General features: G+C 39.3%; 1 long non-coding RNA gene across 1 annotated transcript in view; it reads left to right on the plus strand.

The window, feature by feature from the left end:
• LOC146306553 (uncharacterized) overlaps nucleotides 1-17,559 on the plus strand; it is a 103,785-nt gene extending 86,226 nt beyond the window's left edge. The window contains exon 7 of the long non-coding RNA XR_014769004.1: nucleotides 17,421-17,559. This is a non-coding gene — a long non-coding RNA (uncharacterized LOC146306553). The remainder of the gene's footprint in view (nucleotides 1-17,420) is intronic.
• The last annotated feature ends 5,716 nt before the right edge of the window (nucleotides 17,560-23,275 follow it).

Genomic DNA, 23,275 nt, shown 5'->3' on the forward strand with positions numbered 1-23,275 from the left:
AACCAGCCAGAAACCTGGAAGTGGAGGAAGAGAACCTGCTCCCTCTGTAGTTACAAGCAGATCGTTCTAAAGTAACAAAAACACCATTATCAGGTGGTTATACACTGATGAAAACATACTTACTGTATATGATTATGCATTTCTGCCACATTCAGCCAATAAATCCCCACAAGTCTTACACACTGGAATTCTAACATAAAAAGTGGCAACAGCCTGCAGTTCAGCCGACCATGCCATCTTGATATTGGCCACTTCTTTTTTGTCAATTTGTTGCTTTTGTGGCAATGGATATGTGTGACCTATGAAGCTAATGTACTACGGCTCAATGTAAACAGGAAGAAGTTGAACCACAAAAAATGTAGCTCAGAGTACTTGGATGCATGTCAGTTTTTCCTCACCACAGTCACCTCAGTGTTTGCTCTCTGTGGGAACAACCGGGTTTATAAAACTACGGACTACACCTGCTCTATTTGAAAAGTACACTGAGATAACTTTATGATTTAGTGCTATCCAAGCCTCACTTGTTTGAAGTAGTGTTAAAATAGTGTTAAAAGGAGCAAAACCACACACAGTTCTTAGACAGTACAAAAATGTGGGGTGAAACACAAAGCACAAACAAAGAACAATGTCATTTGGCAGGTCAGGGTGAGAATGAGAGGAACTTGAAGGTCTCCTGAGCTCAGCCTACTCAGGTGAACTGCATCCCTGATAGGGTCTCAGCTCGACCCTCGACTCGATGACTTCCTGAAAGTAAAGTAGAATCACAGCCAACCAGAGAAGACGAGACAGGGTCGACCCTCAGGTGCCACAGGGGTTAGTATGGCGATGCTTGTGCGACCTCTATTGGCTGCCTGCCACTGCTCCTGGTTGAATCATCAGTGCAAAAGCTGTTGAAAACCATTAGAAAACCCGTGTACATAAAAACATGAGGGGAGACGTACATTTGTGTTGGTGCATTCAGTCAAAAACCAGCGGTACTGAAGACAGCCGTGATTAGGCAGTGTGTCTGAAAATACAATCTGCTGGAATAGTTCAATATAATAGTTCATTTTGTCAAGTATGATTGTTCATTTTCTTGCCCAGAGTTAGATGAGAACAGCAGTAGAACTCTGATGTCTTCGGTGTGTACTAGAACCAGTAGGCAATTAGCTTACCTTAGCATAAACACTGGAAACAGGGGAAACAGCAACCCAGATACCATTGTTCAACATATGTTTGTGTAAATGAACTGTAGAATTCCTGGGAGCCTCCTTGCTGGTTGTGGACTGACAAACTTATTGACGTTACACCAGAGCTGCCTTGGTTACTGTCTGCTTTTATCCGTTTTATTGTTTTTGTTGTCGTCACTGCTGTGTTGCATTGTGGGATATTTGCGCCAGTGTAGTGTCCAGTGCTTGCATACTGAAATGTTTACCCAGAATTAGTATGCGCCTCACATACTGTTGGTTTCATACTAAGGTTTTGGACATATTAGAAAATCTTAACATACTAAATAACATGTTGGTGTGATTTCAGATGTAACCAGTATGTTGATTAGTCATCTTTAATGGTTTTGGTAAAGTTTTTTGGACAGTCATGATAGCTGTCCCCCTCTGCTTCCAGTCTTTATGCTAAGCTAAGCTAATCGCCATCTGGACTGAGATTGATAGTCATTTTCTCATCTAACTCCATTCTCTAAGTGAATAAGCATATTTCCCCAAATACTAAACTACTGATCTAAACTAGTTCATTTTCAATTCTTGATCATTTTTGGATGATTTTGGCAACCATGGTGCGGTGTAATGTGCCCAAGATAAACCACAAACATCAACAGTTGTGATTCTTGTCTCTGACTGGGTTCTTCTTAATAGCATTGGTGGTGGAGGCTCACTGGTGTCGTAGCATTTAGAACCATTCGCTACAATGCCTATGTGTTTTAAAACAAAACTAAACTATGACAAACCTAACACAACTTAGGAATTTCTTCTCTTGTAAAATTATCTTTTGAATTGACAAACGTGTAATTCATGAGACAAATTGAACAAGAACAAAAGACTAGTGGTTTGTATTTTTATTGACTACTGTTCATATGTTTTCCAAAGTAAAGTCCCATGAGGCACTGAGATGCACTGGCTGAAAGCAGTTGTTTCAAGAACACATCATGTTTTGCAGGAAGAAAACATGACTGGATTCTGATATATGAATACAAAGAAATTGGTTTTCACGTAATTATTTTGGCACATAATCTTAAATAGGTGCACAATGTGACCACATGTGTAATCTAAAAGGTTTAGGAAGTCATTTTTAATTTCCTCTTCACTTTAAAACCCAGAGCCATAACCTCTTGTCGTCTTGAAGAATAGTGAGATCATTAAAAGAGAATTTTAAAAGGAACCGTGTGGAAAAATACTGGAAAAAAAATGAAATCGAACTAGCTGGGAGACAAATGATATTATAGAAATGTCACTAAAATGAATTGAACCCGTGAAATTGTGTCAGAAATAGTAAATATTCGGAATTAGTTTGGTTTCAGACAATATGGGTTTTTTATTCTGTTTAAAAATTAAAGAACATGAGCACATAATTATACACTGTACTGTACAGTGTGTACGCACCACAGCTCACAGCTCACACACTGTGTTCATTGTAGGTTAAACTGTGTTTTGTGTAGTGTCAGTGAACAAAGACGCTAAAGAGCAGCCAGTCAACACCATAAAAAGACAGTGGACTATAAAAGTTTCATTCACGGCCATAATTAACTGCTGCTATTTCAGTTCCAGCATGTGACTGCATGTGTTTGTGTGTGTGTTGTGTGTACATATGTGTAGGAGTTAAAGTGCGTGTTTGTAGTTTTTTTGGATTTGTCTTTTTTGTGTATTTAGGGGTGTTTGGTTTTTTTGTGCGTAGATTCAAGCAAAAGTTTGATAGCAGTATGTTCAGAGTGAAGTCACCACCGCTGATATTCCAGAATTTTAAATTAATCTTAATAATCAGCCAAGAGAATCCGAGTGTGCGTGTGCGTCTGTGTCTGTCTGTGTGTGTGTGTATCTCCAGCATGGAGAATAGTCCTGTTGTTTTGCAGTGTTTTCGGGGTCAGTCTTGGCCTCGCCTCGGGCCATGTCAGCCAATGCTATCGGACTCAAAGAGGAGCCTCTCTTCACACGAATAATAATTAGGATACTCAGTGCCAGTTCACAAAGAAATGGACCATCTGGGTTCGATCCTTCCAGCCTCACACAGTCCCTGCTGTCCAGCGTGTGTCCGTCTGATGTGCCGCAGACTTCGACCATGTGGCTGAATCATGCTTTTTATAGACGGCGGAGCTCGTCTCCTGCCACAACACATTATAATCTGAAGGGCCAGCGATGAGCTGCAGTGAGGAGAGTTGTTTGTCTCTGAATGGAAAAAGATCACAGTCTGTGTGCACACACCAAAGTTAGTTCAGTTCCACTTTTACAAGTTAGTTTTACTGCCAGATTTAAAGTTTTCAGTTTATTTTGATGTCAGTTAAGTTTTTTGAGCCACAGTATCAGTATAAGTCTGTTTTCCTGACTTACTTTGAATAGAAAACACTTTTGACTTTTTAAATCTTCGGTCAAGTCAACCTTAGTCCCCCAAATCAAAAATATATATTTTTCCTCTGGCCTGTATTGCTGTTAATCCATCTAGATCGTTTTGGTGTGAGTTGCAGAGTTTTGGAAATAACAGCTGTAGAGATTTCTGCCTTCTCTCAGATATAATTGAACTAAATGACACTCGGCTTGTGATGATCAAAGCGCCAAACAAATCCATTTGTAAAATTCAAAACCAGTGTCTCAAAAATCATTACTCTGTTGCTCAAGATAATGCACAACTTTTTGAGAGGAAGCAGAACCACAGAACCACTTTCTTTCCTATTAGAGAGAAAGATATTTTTGATTTTGGGTGAACTGTCCTGTTAAATGGAGGTATAATTTGCATCATATTATGTGGGCACTGGGCTGAAAATGTGTTGTCCTGGGTCATGGTGAAGCCACCCGTCTTCCCTGGCTACAACCTCCAGCCACCACATAAGGGATCCTGACATGTTCACAAGCCAGATGGGATGTATAATCCTTTCAGCGTATTTGGGGTCTCCTCCCAGTTAGATGTGCCTGAAAACCTCAACTGGAAGGCATCCAGGGGGCATCCCAATCAGATGCTCAGGCAGTTTGGAGGGATCAACCAACAAGCTGTTCTTTGGTTGGTATTTCAGAGAGGATGTAGGGAGTCAGGTGACGTCATATGAAGAACACCAAAGTCTGTGTAGGGAGGTGGTTGTGGTAGATGAATGGGGCAAATACAGGACTGTCACCCTAGAGTTTGGGGTTTGTGTCCTGTGTGGAGTATACTTAGACTATGCTGGCACATTACGGTGTTATGTTACTTTCAGTCACAGTTTGGTTAGAAGATTGGTTCCCAAACTTTTTCTGGGATGCTCTGTTTGAGAAGCTTAAACCCTACTCTTACTATCATTTATTAACAATAATTGGGGAAGCAACAGATAAAAAAAGAATCAGTTTTAATTTTAGCAAAATAAAGGTCAGCATGAAAACATTTCCCCTACACAGTTCATATTCATTTAACCTTGTTACACTCTATATTTATTCCCTGGTCATCTGCACCCCCTCGCAGTGGCTCTGTGACCACCCCAGGAGCCCCTGCCCCCCAGTTTGGAAACAGCTGGGTTAGGTTTAGGCATAAAAAAGACATGGTTACATTTAGGACAAGGTCATGGTTTGGGTTAAAAGCATCGACAGTAGGAGAATAAGTGTACAGAGCTTCCAGGTTTAGAAAAGTTAAGCCAATAAGCAAGCGGCTTATATGCGCATTATTTAAAATGGCCAGCAGGGGGCGAGTCTGTGTGTTGCAAAAGATGTCAGATTCTATTGAGTCTTTTTAAAAAATATATTTTGGGGGCTTTTATGCCTTTAATTTGTAGGACTACTGAAGATACAGCAGGAATGGTGGGGATAGAGTGCAGGAATGGCAGGAGTCAAACCCATGACCACTGCAGAGGACTCACGGACTGAATACATGGGGCAAACGCTCCAATTGAGCTACCACGCCACCATATTAGGTCTTATGACCCTCACTTGATACATGACCTCAGTAAACAGTTTCCTAATAAATTTATGGTTTGAATCAGTAGTTCAAGTCTTCTGTAGACCATGATGTTCATTTAGTAAATTATGGTCCCATTTAAAGTAAAACAGATGATAAAGCAGGGTGTACTTTAAGGTGGGGCTACCTTGTGATTGACAAGTCATTCTCATTGAGTGTGTCCAGTGTAACACACAGGTCTCATCAAACTCAGATCAAACTAGGTTGTGTTGATCACAAATAGATCAAGATTCTGACTGAAGGTGACTTCATGGTGGCTCTGTCCACTAATCTTCTGTCATTGGTTAGTTGGACCTTCTCTGGCAGAAAGCACTGAAGGCTAACTTCTCCCCTGTACAGGACTCACTCTGCCTTTAAAGGTTGAACATGTTTTTCTAAGCTTCAAAATCAAAATGAAGATAACTGACCAGAGTCCCTCAGCACAGTGACAAATAAATTGACAAATAAATTGTGTTTCCAGTGGCTGCCTCACAATAAAAGCTAAATTGTGCTTTGCAATGTAAAGTAGTAACAATAGGATTTTCTATTTACGTTAGCAGTAACTTAATAAAGCTCTGACAATGTAAAGAGAAAGAAACAGTTAGGCTGTTAACAATGATTGAGTATTGTTTCCTCCGAATCCCTAGTGCTTAGGTAGACAATCTGAATCCAGTGAAGGAATGGCGGACCCCGCCACTACCATTAAAACTACTATATAGAGAGGTAATTACTGAATTTAAATACATTGAAAGATTAATTCTAAAGCAGTGCTGACCATAGATGGTTTCCATTTGACTTCATGAAATTCTTCAGGATGATAACTTTAACCTTTGCTCTGACTGGCCAGTGAGATCAGACTGGATCAATCTGAAATGAAAAAAAAAAAGTTTCAGATTCATGAGTATGAATGATTAACATATTGTTACTGTACTTAAGTAGACTTTTCAGGTATCTGTACTTCACTTGAGAATTTTTTTTTCTAACAACTTTTTACTTCTACTTCCTACATTTTAACACACATATCTGTACTTTCTACTCCTTACATTTTCAAAACAGGCTTGTTACTCTAGCCTTAGTGCATTTGAGGAGAACTATTTCTTATTTTCCTTTTATATCATCAAGACTGATTTCAACCTAAATGGATGGAACAATTACACATGAAAAGATTATTCATTGGTGTATCCATCAGTACATATCTCACTTGACAGACAGACAGACACTTGAAAAACATGTAACAACAAAAAATTGCATAAAAGATGTACCAAAACCAAAAAAGTAACATGATAAAAAGACTAAACAATGAAAAGTGATGTAGCAAGATGATACAAAAAATGATGTAACATGGAAAGAAATATCGTAACATGATGGAAAAATGGTGTGACAAGATGAAAAACAATGTACAAGTTGACCGTGGAGAAAAATGTTTAGTTTGCTTTGCAAAGCAACTGGTAGAAATGTCCTTCAGAGGGCAAATTTTTACTTTCAGTACATTTCCTGTACTGATCCTGTACTTTTTCACTTTTAATTGAGAAAAGAAGTTGAATCAGTACTTCTACTACTTCTACTACTTCTTCTAACATATAGAGTATCTGTACTTCTCCTTCAGTATAGGATGTGTGTGCTTTTTCCACCTCTGCCCGTGTTTGTCCATTCCTGACAGATCACTGTAGCTGCACACTAATGATGCTGGTAGTTACAACCCATTCATCCCCCTAATGTACTGCAGTATAAAGGTGATCCAAATCAAACATGCAAGGATGGATCCTGTGTTTTTTCTCTCTCTCTTCATGCCACACTGTAAATACCAGAGCTATAAATCAGATAGCCTTCGATTTGCTCGGAGAACAATAAAGTTGAATCTGTAGGAAGAAGGTGTTAAGATACTCATTATAAAATGTCAGATATCCACAAAGGAGCTGCAGCCCATCTTCTCCACTTAAATAAATTCTCTCCAGCTCCTCTCACCTCGTCAAGCTGCCTGCTGGCACAAGGACCAATAAATTAACACAGTCTAAGCCTGTCTTCTGTATTCCTGCCATGTGTCTTCTCATTTAGCTCCCGTAAAGAGTATTCCCTGCTGAAAATCTCCGCCGACCCTCTCCAAGAGGTCTCAACTGCAGACGCTGGGTCGGAAATATTTAACTGCGTCTCTGCCTCATTGATATTCATACACAGACGTTGTTCATTTTCTCAAAAGGACCAGCAATTTATCAGCTATTTAGGCCTTCTATCTACTGTATATTTGCCTTACAATGTACTTTTTCTGTACCAGAGTAGTAGAAAAATAAGACACAGTGTGTGCACAATTTATTTAATATGGTCACAGGCTTTTGGCCATGAACCATCTTCAGGCATACAAGCAAAACAGAATTCAAAAACACATTTTATACATACATTTATATTCAAAAAACAGTGTGTACATTTCTCTCTGACCTATATGGGGAAATATGTAATATATTTACTATACTAAATCATAAAATTACCATGATATATCTTGAAAGATAAAGTTTATATACTGGCTTTTCTGACAACACCACTACAGCTAGTATGTTCTCCTCTCCTGAAGTCTCCATTCCAGTCGAGAATAACTGTTTTTGTTTGCCGTGTTTACTAGAGTTCAAATTAATGCCAAATATTTGCCAAACCAATCACTGTCTGTGTATGTGTTATAAGAAATCAATAATATTTTTGTTACAAGGAGTCAGTGTTTAAAACGGTTAAATTGAGCAATATATTAATGGAGTCTGGCAGGCAGAAGGCAGGCAGTTACTGAACTCCTGCTCCAGAGTGTGTATTTTCAGAGCAACTCACTTCCGCCTCGATATTTGGATGGCAGTACTCATCTTCGAACATTCGGGTCTTACATATTAGTACTTGAACTTTTGGCTCAGATTTCCTTCTCTGTACAGATTAACAACCCTGAAGAGAAGAAATGGGATATGAATATACAGAAAAATCACATATAACAGGATAATGAAGATCATTTTTTCTGTAATGATGACTTAAATGAACTCCAAATATTTGGACCCATTTTTTAAGTCTTTCCTGTCATGATTATTTTCATTATCAATTAATCTGTCGACCATTTATTCCATTAATCAATTAGTTATTGATCAGTGTTTCCCAAAGCCCAAGATGACATCCTCATATGTGTTTACTGTCAGAGAAGAGTTAAAAAACAGAGAATATTTACATTTAAGGAGCTGAAACCAGAGAGTTTGGACTTCTTTTAAATTAAAAAAATGACTCAAAACATTTACTTGATTATCAAAATATAATTTTTGTTGTTAGGTTTATTAGTTTGTCCAGCTGTTCCTTCCTTTGTTGTGTGCAGGTTGTTGATTGATTTAAAGACAAAAAAAATTGTGAAATTTCCACCCTGTGAAGCATTTTTTCACTAGAGGCCATGATAATTGATTTGCAACTATGTGTGCACTGTGTATGGTAGTATATCGCTCTTTTTTTATTATAATGCCACTAATAATCTCCATTTTTACTGTATCTGTAATCTCATTGTCTTTTTTAAAAAACCTGTAACTGTAATGGAATACAGTACCTTTTTTGTATTCCATAATCCATTTAGATGTAATTTACTGCCTGCTCCAGACATCCAGACAGCTTCATTAGTGCCACCCTCTGGACTGGAGGAGGACCGACCCTGATTTACACGTAGCTGAGAAAACAAAGATTGGTCGGTTGGTGATCTGACCAGCAGAGACACATATATGTGGCTTTAGGCAGTGTAAATGAAAGTGTTCATACATACTCTTTTTGGTTGTTTTTTTGGTTTTTTGTTTTTTTTTAATAAAACAGCTGTAAAACAGGCAAATAAGTGAGTACTGTGAGTCCATATCTAAAGGTGCAGGGGATGATACATAGTGCACAGGAAGGTCGAAAGAGAGAATGTGAATGTGAGTGAGTAACGTTAGGCATTCATCTAATAAATGCAGTGTTTGTTTAGGCCTGCATAGTGTACATGAATATGTAGGATACCAGGATTCTCCCCCAGGGGTTATTTCAGCTCACATTAATCACCATAATTAAATTACAGCATCAATGTGTACAAGGAGGAATAAAACTGACTGCTATCTGCTGCAGTGTAGACTATATTTCACAGATAAAACAAGCACACCAGAGTCTGCTATCTGAGGCTGCAGCCAGCGTCAAAGATCACATTGATAGTTGATTTTTTTTTCAGTCACTTGTGATTGCAGCAGTTAGTAAGATACTTGTTAGTTATTCAGATAATTGTACGTGAAACAGTGAGTCTCAAGCAATGCATTGATAACATCCCAAGCTGTCTGGTTAATGTAATTTCAACATCATAGAGACCACAGAATGACATTATTCAATAAGGGATTTGAATAGAAAATCAAAGCTCAATCCTTCACTGTATTGCTGTCACATCACAAAATAATAATCTACATTTGTCTAATCGACACTATTATGATTTATAATAATACTGTAGTCCTACCTGTATTGTAATAAGTGTGAAATTATTACTGAAGCAAGAGGAAAGGAAATTTCTACATAATTGTTGTTAATGTCTGTCACTCTGAAGATTCTCCTTGAAATCAGAAGTTATGCAAGCCAGTCAGAAAGATTTATTTAAATAATTTTATTTTTTCTGTTATATTTTGTGGTTAACAGTGGAAGCACTGCCACTTTTGTCCACAGGGGGCTCCACACTCAACAAAATCTAAAAGTTCCTTGTAGCAACTTTAACTACAGTAGAAAAATAACTCTCTGAATGAACTTAATTAAATAATGGAAAACTTTCATTAGTGTCAATTCAACTGATTTACTTGGGTTGGGTCCAACTTAATTTAATAGGGTTGTTGCGACTAGTTTTACAGTAGTAAAATTAAATAAATGAAGTTGAACCAACACAAGTAATTTAAGTTGGCCCAACAGAAATGCTTAATCCCAAAAGCAAGCCATTTCATCACACGGAAATAATTACCATGATTTAATGAAGTTCATTTAAAGAACTTTTATTTCCTCCACCATCCACAGACTTTTTCTAAATCTATCTACTTTCTACTTTTTGGAAGAAGTAGTGTGCACACAAGAGCAATGAAAAGTGTGTCAGCGGAGGGTTTTCAGGAGAAAATAAAATAGAAATCAATGATTTTTGATAGAAAAAAAACAACATCACAGAGTAGTTCATCCAATGCCTCTACAAAGCATGACTGTAAGGCTCTTACCGTACATGTTTGCCCAACTTGGTCCAGAATCTAATGAACACATTTTTCTGACAACAGAAAGAAAAAATAATCTTTTCCAAAAAATTATTTATAATATCCACCCACTCCTGTACTGTGTTGGGGTTTGGGAGTAAACAGTGCCTTGTGAGTGCTTTTTTACACGTGCCTATCAAAATACCAAACACCTTCCCTGAAAATCAATCTATTGCCGAAACATCTGAGAAAGTAGAGCGAAAGAAAAATCAGTTTCAGACCACAGAGTTATTTTAGACTGAGAGAAGAGAGAGGAGATGCAGGAGGCGAACAACGATGATACAGACAGATTAAATATGCATTTAAGAGAAAATGGAAGCTGCTGCTCTGGACTGCAGGAAGCTGAAAAAAAGGAAATTTCCACAATCCTCCAGCTACCACTCAGCCTCAGTCCCCTGCCGTCTTAGAAATAACAGCGCAAACTAGAACCATAAACTGGTTTTTGGCTTGCCCCTCTAAGAGAACCCTTTTTTGGTTCCTGGTAGAAAGTTTTATAAAATTTCCAGTCAAAACCTTGTAAGATAGTTCAACCTAGAACCCAACATAAAGATATAACTGGAACCATCTGTGAAAGGTTTTGACCGCAACCCTCTATGAGAGGTTCTACAGAGAACCCTTCTGTGGTGTAATGGTTCCACCCAGGACCTTTCCATCTTCTGAGGGTGCTAACAAGAAGTCAGGTTCTACCAAGAATCCTTTTATATTACAAGGGTTTCATCCAGAACTGTCTTTCAAAAAGGGTTGTTAATGGAACCCTAGTCTAACAAAGAACCCTTGATGAACCCTTTTATGTAATGTGGAATGGTTTCATCCAAGCAGAACACAACCAGGTAGTTCTACCCTTTATATTCCAAGGGTTTTATCTAGAACCCACCCATTGATATTTCAAGGATTTTTCTAAAACCCACCCAGTGGGTTCCACTGAAAACCCTTTTCTATTCCATGAGTTTTACCTAGAACCCACACAAGGATTTCAGGACCCTTCAAGGATTTCAACAGAGGTTCTACAGAGAACCCTTCTATGGTGTAATGGTTCCACCCAGAACCCTCTCTGTCCAGTGTCTTTCTGTCTTCTAAGGGTGATAACAAGAACCCACCTTTGGGGTTCTATGGAGAACCCTTTTATATTCCAAAAGTTTTATTTATTCTACTGAGAACCCATTGATATTCAAATGGTTTTATCTAGAACCCACCTGGGGGGTTCTACTGATAACCCCTTTACATTCCAAGGGTTTTATCTAGAACCTATCCAGAGAGTGCTACCAAGAGCCCATTCTAGTTCCAAGGGTTTTATCCAGGATCCACCCAAGGGGTAAAGGTGCTAACAAGATCCCACCCAGGGGGTTCTACCTAGAGCCCATTTATATTCCAAGAGTTTTATCTAGAATGCACCCAGGGAGTTCTAACGATAACTCTTTAATATTCCAAGGATGTTAACGAACCACCTCAGGGGGTTCTACCAAGAGCCTTTTTATTCTAAGGCTTATAGATCCCTTAATGAACCTTTTCTTCCAAAACTGGTTCTTAAGAAGCAAATGGTTCTTGGTAGAACCTCAGCCTCTCAAGAAGAACCTTTTTGGAACTCTTGTTTCTAATAGTAAAACTACAGATCTGAGCCTGTGGAAGTTTTTGTAACCTCTTCTTCTGGCCCTTCCAGCAGCTGGCAGAGCCTTTAAGCCATCTGAGATGCAGAAACTTGAATACTGTCACAAAGCGCCGTTTAAATAAAGGTTAGCAGCAGTAAACGGCACAGTTGAATCCCTGCAGCAGGCATTAAAAAGGAAGAAGCTCTCTGTTGAAACGCGACGGAGCACGACGGTTAAACCCAAACTGCACCGGCGGAGCTGTAGAGAGACGTGTGAGCAGCTCCCAGCTGTGGAAGCAAAGCTGGAAAAAAGAGCATACATTATCAGTTAACCTTGAGCGGAATAATAAATATTAGAAACAAATATCCTCTGTGAACATCTGCTGCCAAAAGCTCCAGTCTGTTAACTTGGCAAATAGTGATGAAAACATTTGAGTGTGCCTTTTTTGGGGCGGTGATGACCTCTCTGAAGCCCCTCGACTCTGATTGATGGAGGCTGCTGGTGCCCAGGCCAGTGAGCCAGTGGATAAAACTGGATCAATGTGACACTGATGGTGTTTTATGATGCCAATAAGATGCTCCCTCCGCCTCTCCTCCCCCTGCCATAAACGTAGACACTCAGAGACTCTGTAATGGACTGGGCTGGTACTTGTAAAGCCAGAACACGCTCGCCACTGAAGAAATGGGATTCTAGTGTCTCTCTGTGGCTAAAGATGAGTGGGATTCAACTATTTTGCTGCTTTTTTTGTGATTCGACATTGTGAGAATGGATTCCACACACTGACCTAAAAATATAGCTCTTTTCCGTCCCTGGCACATCGCTCAGATATATTATAAATAATGGATCGCATTTATATCTTGCTTGACTATTTCCATCTCCCACAGGCTTCAAGCGTGTGTACTGTACCAGTGTGTGGTGTGCCTGTGCATGTGAAGTGCTTTTCGTGATGCACAGTTTAAAAAGGTATCTAGATTAACATTGTACTTTCATTCCGTGATGCATGGGTACATTAGCAACCTCTTGTGAAGCAGAGCATTGCTGTTCAGTCTACATTTAGGTAAAGATGAATGGTCTGAGCAATAGCATCCTCTTTTGAGATTCATGCATACAGGAGCAGATGTTGATCTGTGACCAGGCCACAGTATCAGTGGATCTTGCGGAAAGTTGAGGGGAAAACGTTCTGGTTTGTGTCCGTGTGGCTTTAAGCACATCTGGTGCTTTAAAGTGCAGGTGTGAAGGTCTGGTCAGTTTCTGTAAACGGATATCTGCATACGAATGCACGATCTGTAGGCTAGGGAGAAGATTTTGCCATCCGAAATGATCTTGAGGGTATTCCATCCAAGAAGCCTGGCTAGAATTAATTTCATCTTCCACTCAGGGCCTAAGCCGTTGACGCTAACTCAAGCCTGGCTAAAACAGGCTGCGCTGTGAGCGTGCACGGAGAACATAAGCAGCCCAGAACAGCTGATTATCAAAGAGAATAAGATGAAGCGAAAACGAGATCAGTTTTTTTTTCTCAGCTACAAAACAAACCCTGCACATTGAACTATATAAAGGACATAAAGGGCTCAAAATGAAAAAAGGCCAATACTGCTACAGTTAACAAAGCAAGGGAGATATCTTGGGGAAAAAACACTGTGAAAATAATATGATCCTGGCATATATCGCCCTGCCCCAATAGCTCACTTGGTAGAGCATCTGCCTCCTGTGTTGAGGCCTTGATAGCAACACAGGTTCATCTGAAAACACTGCTGCTTTGTATTGTATTTACAAGATTTTGATATGTTGTCAGGAAATCAGAGTGCAACTGAAAACACAGTTTTAAAAAGAACACTGATAAAAGAAAAAAAGTAAACTTTGTAGCTTCATTTATTTGAGAGTGAATGAGGCTCCCAAAGTGCTTGAATGTGCAGTATAAAAGATCTCAGTTACATAATTGCAAAGCACAGTTTTTATGCCAAATGTAGTAACTGTTAGCCTGGGAACCAGATGAATTTGTGAGCTCATGTTTTATCTAGCAGATACGTCTGGCCACCCTCCAGTTCAGACAGATTGCCACCCATCCTAGATGTGGATGGGCCAATCACAAGCATTTATCTAATATGGGGCCAGTTTTTTACAATGACTGACAGTGGAACACAACTTTATTAGCTGTTGAAGCATTTTTGTAAAGATTGCTGACGCTGTTGTTGAATTTATGAATCTGTTGAATCCAGAGGGTGTTTTAACATAAACTGAGCTAACAACAAACCTTTCAAACAAAAGTAACATGTAAGTGGAGCTAAAACCAACTTGTTTTCTACTTCTCTCAGACTGCAATCGAAATACCTTGCTCCAAGTGGGTAGGTCCAGGTAAGACTGCTGTCCCTCCCAAAACTGTAATGACATCTGCACCCTTGGTTTGGTCTGTGCCTGTTGATGAAAGTCGAAAATGAACTGAGATGTTCCAGACTAATAGGAGAAGATAAAATACTCCTTTATTAGTCCCACAATGGGAACATTTATAGTGTTACAGCAGCAAAGTGGATAATAAAAATATAAAGAAGCATCAGTAAACAATATGAAATATAAATTAAAGCTGCAAGCAGCATCGCACAGGCCCTCGCACCCCTGTGCCTGTCGGGGCGTGCTGCTACCGCGACCATGTCACCAGACGTCGACTGGTGGACAAGGAGCTGAATTTTCACACCCTTTGGACGCTGCAAGAAGAAATTTGCTCTCACCTCCTGACTCCAGTAGGTGGCATTTGACTCCTGATTGTCATGTAGATGTGTTCAGGGCAGGAGTCTTATCAAACATGTGAAGTTTGGTGCAGATCGGACCAAAGTTATTGCAATTTTGCGTTTCATGGCGAGACATCAAAACTCGACACCACACCACGGCCACACCGTTCAACGCTGACCAAATCTTTTGATAACTTTTGATCACAAACTAGTCTAGATGGCACACAGTCAGTAAGATTATTTCTGTCGGAGTTCATTAAGATAAAACTCGTGGAAACCGCCAAACTTGGCCACGTAACTCCAAAAAGCTGACTTCCTGTTGGGTTTAGCCCATGGGTCCACGAGACTTTTTTGTGCGTCTTGGAGTGATATATGTGTGTGTACCAATTTTCATGCATATCGGCAAAACATGCTGCGGGGGCTGCTATTTAAGGGGGCATGGCCACACCATTTGGCCACGCCCCCTGCCAAAAGCAATATCAGACTAAATTTTTCACCACGACTAATGTGTGTGCCAAGTTTCATGCGCCATCAAACATATTCATCCCCTCAAAAATGTGACTGAAGAGGACAAAAAATTAAAAGAAGAAATAATATAATAATCCGAGCAAATCCAGTAGGGTCCTCACGCTCTTCACTGCTTGAGCCTTAAATATAAAAATATACGCAAGAGGAAATATACAAGGAAATATAAACATAAAACACCAACCAAATATACCAAATATAAAACAAAACACCAACTTAAACAGGAAATATCACAGTACAGCTCTGACAGTTTGGATAGTCTTCATACTGACTATCATGATTTCCTGATGATCCTCTCCTTTACAGTGTTTATTCTAGAAGCTCTAGAAGCTCAAGAGGATCAGGCAAATCCATTTCCACTGTGTATTTGCTGTCTGAAGGAACATTTTCGCTCACTGTTCAACCAATAATACACCTGGGCCAAAAAAGAGGAAACTCTGCACTGCAAAACGGAAAGATTGTGAGCAACATCATTTCAGTAAGAATGTCCTTACGTCTGTCTTCCTTGTAAGAGAACGCTCTTGTTACCCTGAGAGCAGCAGGACTATTCCCCCACTGCCAGCTGTCAGTGTTTGGAAATCAAATATTCTCTTTGCATGAAAGAGAAAAACTTCAGATGTGTAGAACTTTAGACAGTGCTGTGGTACATTATAGCTTCCCAGACTACTTTTTATGCAGTGGGTTTGATTAAAGATGTGAAAAAAAGTCAGCTGAGAACACACACACACACACACACACGTACACACACACACACACACAACAGTATGTTGATCATTGTATCCTCACTATTCATTGCTCCAGATTGCACATTTTCCTCTCTCTTTCACACATGATCATATACATTTACATTAGTTCAAGTGCTGTACTTAAGTACAAATTTGAGATACTTGAACTTAACTTGACCCTTTCCATGCTACTTTCTACTTCTACTTCACTACATATCAGGAGTGAAAATTCTTGCTTTTTACTTCACCGCAATTATCTGACAGCCTTAGCTACAAGCCACAGAAAAATTTAGATTTTTGTACACAAAATATGTAACAGCTTCTAAAATATGATGTTTTAGTCTAAATGTTTCATGCTGCCAGCTTCACATGTGATGATTTGCTTATTTTTTTTTAGTAATTTTAAGGTTTGTACTTTTTGTTGGACAAAACAAGTTGGCAGTTTGAGCTCTGTGTAATTGTGACAGCATTCTCAACTCAACAACAAAACACAACATCACCCAATTGATGGAGAAAACAATCAGCAGATGAATCCATTAGGAAAATAATCATCAGTTGCAGTTTAAGAATGATCTCCTCCTCAACCAGCTACAACAGTAAACTGTTATTTTACAGCTTTTACATTAAAGCAACATTATGTAAGATTCAGAGTGCTGCTGTTAATATGGACAGCTGTACACGTGCATTTGTTAGAATTATGATAATTACTTTTAATCAAAAACTACTAAATGAAGCAAGGCAACAACACAAGACATAGCAAACCAGCTAACATTACTTACTAGTCCGACAGTAAGAAGGCGAGCATGGCGTCCGTCTTGCAGCTTTTTATTTCATGAAATCCTCACCAATGACTAACAGTCAGTCTGAGATTTACTCTTGTCTGGTGGCGCCTCTCTGTTTTTCTCTTCACTTCTGCCATGTTGTCCGTTGAGGCTGCTGAGCCTGGTTACATCCTCAGTCTGCCGGTTCTGGTGACCATTTGGCGCCGCTCCCCATCAGCATCCCCCCCCCCGCCCCTCAAGAATGAAAACCTCCTTCTCCTGACAGTCCAATGCTCCTGTGCTATAGATGTAAACACTAACATTCCCCACATGCTCTAGTCTTCTAGTCTGGCTAACTGAGCTGACTAGCTAACAGCAGCTTGACTGACTGGGCTACCTGCTTCAAGATGTGTCTTTTAACTGAAGATGAGTATAACTCAAGTCAAACAACTGTAAAACGCCAGTTAAATGGTGGTTTCATTTCGTATAATTTTGTACAGTTAAAGTCCCTCTTATTATGTTATGTAAAAGCTTTTATTATGAAGGAGCAAAATCAGAAAATGTTGTGTTTTCATCAGCAGTAAATTAATACAACTACTATAAGCTGAAAGTGAGGATGAAATAATAAATTAAAGCAGAAGCCTTAAGGTAAAAACAGCAGCACAAACTTCAAACCAGAGAGATTCAGTTAGAAGCTACAAAAGTGCTGAACATACAGACACTTTTAAAAACCTCTTTCTCTCTGCTCTTCTGCACACAGGAGCAGATCTCTCAACACTCGCTTGTTTGAGGGGTAGAACGGAGGTTGTCAGAGGTTGGCTGCAGTCAGGAAGACGTCACCACAACCCGCTCAGAGGCAGGTCGCCCCCGCTGTGGCCCCACTCCAGAGGAGGGCTGTCTCAAATATGACTCGACACAGCACAGCACGTCAAAAAGAGGTAACGGAAAAGCAAATCAGTGCGGCATAGCTGCAGTGGAAAAGCCAAATAAGTTACAGATAACAGCGGTTAGTGGTTACTTTACTGTCCATCAGGAAATTCTGTAAATCACTGAGAGTTGAGGCAGAGCAGACGGAGGACATCAGAGGAAAAACCAGAAAACATTTTCTCCATAAAATATGTTGCGGTTTCACCAAAATCAGTGACATAATCGGTGGCACCAACTATGAGTGCACCGCTCACCCTATTATAAGTCAGTGTAACATCAACATACTTTTATAGATGAAAATGTTAAAGGTACAGTTCACCTCAAAATGAAAAATACATATTTTCCCCTTGGCCTGTAGTAGCCTAAAATTACATTTGAAAAACCAAACAGTGATGTCTCTTTGCAGAAATCATGACCTGGTTGCTCAGAATAATCCACAGACCTTGTTGTGAGAGGTTTCATGTCGGAGCTATTTTCTTTCTGCAGTAGAGTTGAGTGGAACTACTTTAGAATCTACAGGAACTATTTTTTTTCTAATAAAAAGAAAGTAGTGTCATTTACTCCCATTATACTGGAGAGAAGGCAGACATCTCTATGGGCGATATTTCCAAAACTCTGCAACTCAAACCAAAAGAATTGGGATGGATAAACAGCACTACAGGCCAGGGGAAAAATGTGTATTTTTGATTTTGGGGTGAACTATCTCTTCAAGGTAAATAATTACACGTTGTTGCTTTAATGCATGAGAAACAATAATATACAATATAGTATGTAATAGTACAACAGTCACAGGGTCCATTTACTTTTACTTGTTATACATACATGTTCCTGATTATACTCAGATACCTTTACTAAATTAACATTTTAAAAGCACTACTTTTCTTGGAATAGTATTTGTATAGTGTGGTATTAGTACTTTTACTGAAGTAAAGGGTCTGAATACCTCCTCCATCACTGGTACATACCCACACTCTCCATCCCTGTGAGATTATGGGCCAGTCTATGAATCGGCAGAGCGTGCCCAGTTCGTGTCAGGAGGAGATATTGGTGATGTCAAAGACCTTCAATCACAGAGCTTATGTTTGCTGCAGAGACAACAGTTCAGGCGCCTCTGGGGAAATAACACACCATCTACAAATCCCACGTAATGTCAATAGTTCCACACCACTACATTCATTCATGTGCCAGCTGCAGAGCCCTCTACAGCACTGGGAAGCAAGCACCTGTCAAAACATCCTGACAAGGTAATGGAAATAGCCAGTGTGTTACCTCACACAGCAATAATTAGAACCTGAACTGATGGAGGCAATAAGCAGGCTGTCAGGTGATGGAAAAGGCCTTTTGGCAGCCATATTGGATGTCCAGAGCTCAGGTGAACAGCTGGTTATGTTTCTGAATGTACAAACTGGACAAATCAGCAGCTATATTGGTTGAATGCTGCTGTAACCACAGTGCATCTGGCTTTTGTCAATCGCACTGTACTGTGAGTCCTTCATGCAATCTTCAAGCAGATGTTGATGACAGATGTCACTGTTTTTACTCTGATTCACTGGCGTTATCGTCATCTTCTCATTCATTGTCAGTGTCCAGTTAAACCACATCTTATTATTTTTATTTTTTTTTTTTCACAATTTTAAACAAATTAGTTAATTAGGCAGGTTCAGAGGTCTTGTTGGGTAGATTTTTTTTAACTTTGGACAGAGCTAGGCTTTCTGTTTCCTCCTGAGGGCTGTACTATAAAGGCAGCCTAACACAGCCAGGCTTTCTTTTCATTATCTGGCTCAACAGAACTTAAAGTCCAGGTCAGAAAGTCATAAAATGTGGCTGCGCATAGACTTTTTTGGTGTAACATTTGACTCTTCTTCTGTGCAACGTAAGCGATTGCGAGTGGCCAGCTTCATTTAAGACGAACAAGTCATTGGAGAGCTATGGAGAATATTGAAAATATATTATGGCAAAATGCAACACTGTTGCTGCAAATAAGGCAAGAGAGTAATGTTGGCAGAAAATATCTATTGAACTTAATATGCTCTTAATGCTGACGTTTATTTATTTATTTATTTTTCAACTTTATCTTTATTGGTTTTATAAAATTACAGCCCTTGAGCTAAATAACATAGCAATGTGCAAAAATACAGTATGGTCACACCCCACCTTCCCATCCAACACCACTCTCCCTTGGCCCCCTTACCACCCCCAAGACCTCACATCCACCCCCACCCACCCTTTCAGGTCCAGCATAAAATTTTTCAGAAAATGATCCTGATCAGAGCAAAAAGAGAAGAACAAACAAAGAAAAAAAAAATGGAAAAGAGCAACAAACAAACAGTTGTAGGAAGGGAATAGATAACAGTCCTTGTGTATTCATTTAATTGAAAGCAGAATGGATTGAAAAATAAATAAATAAATAAAATGAAACAAATGTAAAACAGACATGTCTGACTTCCACATCATAATTGGAATCCGCACAAATTGAGTGTAAATGGACTACTATGTTATGGACTCTTTTGAAATGTTCCTCCCCTCCCCAATTCTCCCCATATCTTTTCAAATTCTTGCCCCTCAGGTTAAACATTATTTTTTCATTTGGAAGACATGTTGCTGATTCAGTAGTCCATCTGACAAGCGTAGGTGGTTGTGCATCTTTCCAATGCAGGCTAAACACTTGTTGGCTGTGATGAGAGCAATTCTAATAAATTTAAGTTTGTTTTTCTTTAATTTTTATCAAAGATGTGTCACCCAGTAGAGTTATTCTTGGTTCCGAGATGATCCTAGTTCCTTTGAAGTATGAGCTTAGACACAGGCAGGTCCAGAACATATGTATCAGTGTTCTCAGGCAGAACTGAGAATACTGAGGCTTTATTCTGTGCAGCATGTCAGGGGTGTAACACGTCCTATAGATGAGATTGCACTGTGTAATTTTATGTCTAATATTAAAGGAGAAAAAAAATAATATTTAAACATGACACTGTTTGTCTGGCACTGTCCCATAATGAAGCAGATGTGGAAATCACTTTAGTTTTTTGGTCAAATATTACCTATGATAACTAGGATAGATGATTCAGTTTTCTGATTGCTGTAATATCAGCAGTGCAAAACAGATTTGACAGTAAATCAGGATCAAGATTCAAAACATTGAAAGTGTCTGTGGCTGCTTCAACATTCTTGTATGACCTGCTGTATAAAATTTAAAGTATTAATATGGCCTGAAGCAAACAGGGAAAAATGTCTTTCTGCATCACCAAACTGAGGTCCCCATGGCAACACACTGCACACAGTTTGTCCTGCTATTATATATGGTTTTGTTCTATGGCATTACTAACGTACAACTCACAAAGTTTACATATACAACATCTTCACTCACCTGAGAATTACAGCTTATCTAATATGAAACTAAACTCAATCTGCGCCCAACCAGGTTATGAGTTCATCTTAAGTTACCATGGTGATCTAGTCAGGTTAAAACAGAGCCACCTTTGTGACTTAGGAAACTCTGACTTTAGACTAAACATACCTCACTATCCCATTGATCTTGCTCCATACTACGCCCCTCAGCTTTCAGAATTCATGCTAAGCTAAGCTAATCCCCTCCCACCTCTAGCTTCATATTTAGCATATAGACATGAGTCTGGTGTCTGTGAGCTGTGTGTAGGGGAGTTTTTCCTTGCCAATGCCACCAAGTGCTTACTTGTGTTGAGAATTATTGGGTCACTGTAAAGAGTACGTTTAGACCTTTCTACTTCACTAGAAAGCAGTTCCAAACAACACTAGGGTGGCTACAAAACCTTTGCAAAACATGAAAGGCTGTATATAGGCATACAAAAACATAACAATTCTGATTATTAGGTGATTATACATGATATATTTCACCATCAAATGTGGAATTGATTATTATGTAAACTAAGATTAGCACTGATATTTAGCATCTTGGGTCTGACCTTGTCAGTCCCCATAAGGAAACACCAAGCTGAGCAGGGACTGCCTGAACCAGCTTGCATGCTTTCCTTAATTTTGCAATTTGCAATTGTCTGTAAAGGTTGTGCCTTTTGCAAAATAAAAAAAAAGCACAAAACATAAGGGAGCACTCTGCAGTGTGTTGTAGTCCTCATTTGAGCAGACACGCATCATGAGGCGAAAAATGTGATCACTGGCACACAGATTGCAGTTTGCTGCTGGATTTTGGTGACACGACCCCTTACTGTGCTGGTTCTTCTGTTTCTGTGTACACCAAGGAACCAAAATAACAAAAGCAATTTCAAAGATTTGCTCATCTCTTACTAATCACTCAGTGAAATTTCACATAGGAGAAATGTGTCAAATCTTTAACATTTCCTCTTTAATGAGGTATACTACAGGGAGTTTAGGTCTATCTCATGTCTAGTAAACAAGACTTCTATATCTAATTAATAGTGTTCCAAGGACTGTACTGTATGGCTCAGCACACAATTTAAATATCTTTTGTCTTAAGTCAATATAAGATATAATAAGTAAATATTAAAGCTCTCAGAACAGCCAGAGACACTATCAAAACAAGGAAACAGAACAATAAAATGCAGTAAAATGTGAAAGTGAAAATGTTCAGGGGAGAAAGAGGAAAACAATTCAAAGCATCAGGAGAGCTCTAAGCTGCAGATGAGACCACATCAACAGGTGGCTTGAAATTTTCAAATGGTCACAGTGCTCTGGTTTACATGCAGACGCTGTGAAATACATCCGAGCAAAAAACAATAGGGACATATTGAACAGCAGTGGAGGTAAGATTGAATTTCCGCCCCTGATTTCCAAACAGTTACAGGCGGAAATTTGGCAGAAAGAACAAAGGGGAAGAGTGCTTAGATTTAGTGACTGAGACAAACAAATTTTGAAAGATGCAGTCAATACTGTTTCCTGCAGCTGATGAGTTGGACTCAAGCCAAAGTCAAGTCAAAGCAGCAAGCTTCTATATTACAATCCCCAGAAAGGCTCTTACTTTTTAATTTTGATAAATGTGACCCTTAAAATCAATACTTAAAAGTAGGGTGTGCTATTCTACTCCAATACACCTTTCATCACATTCAATGAATATCTCCTCAAGGTCCTCTCGCTCCCCGCTCAGAAAAATCAGGACAGGAGGAAGGAGGAGGGTAGATGAGGGAAGCAAAATTGCTGTGTTCACACCAAAAGTGTCAAATGCGCAGTGTCAAATTTGGCACAATTTGGCAAGGTTGTGGTGCTGTAACAACAAACTTTATGTTTTGGCCAGTAACTTTTGAACCCTAACTCTAAGAAACGATTTTTTTCCTGGGTTCTGTGGGTCTAGGCAAATCTATCCTCATGAGTCAAGCCCATTTGCATTTTGACAGATTTTCTGTTTTCTGTTTTGAATTTTGCCCAAATCTGTTTACACGCCACTCTTCCTACAAATTTTGAGCAGTTATCACCAAATGTGGTACAGAAAATCTCTGGACCAAGCCCAGCTTTTATTACAAAAAATGTCATATCTCCTGAACACTTTCTGCTATTGTAACCACATTTTGGACATCTATGATGATTGTGGACATCTCACAAATGAGACAACAATTGCTGTGCAGAAGAGACACAGTAAAAAACATGAAATCATAACAAGGTTTTGCAGTTGTGACACGTAAGGCAGGAGATTTACACTAACTGTCAGCTTATAGTACCTTATAGTATTTAGAGCCAAGCTGT

This window comes from Lutjanus erythropterus, chromosome 22 (assembly GCF_056507025.1).
Source record: "Lutjanus erythropterus isolate fLutEry1 chromosome 22, fLutEry1.hap2, whole genome shotgun sequence".
NCBI lineage: Eukaryota > Metazoa > Chordata > Actinopteri > Lutjaniformes > Lutjanidae > Lutjanus > Lutjanus erythropterus.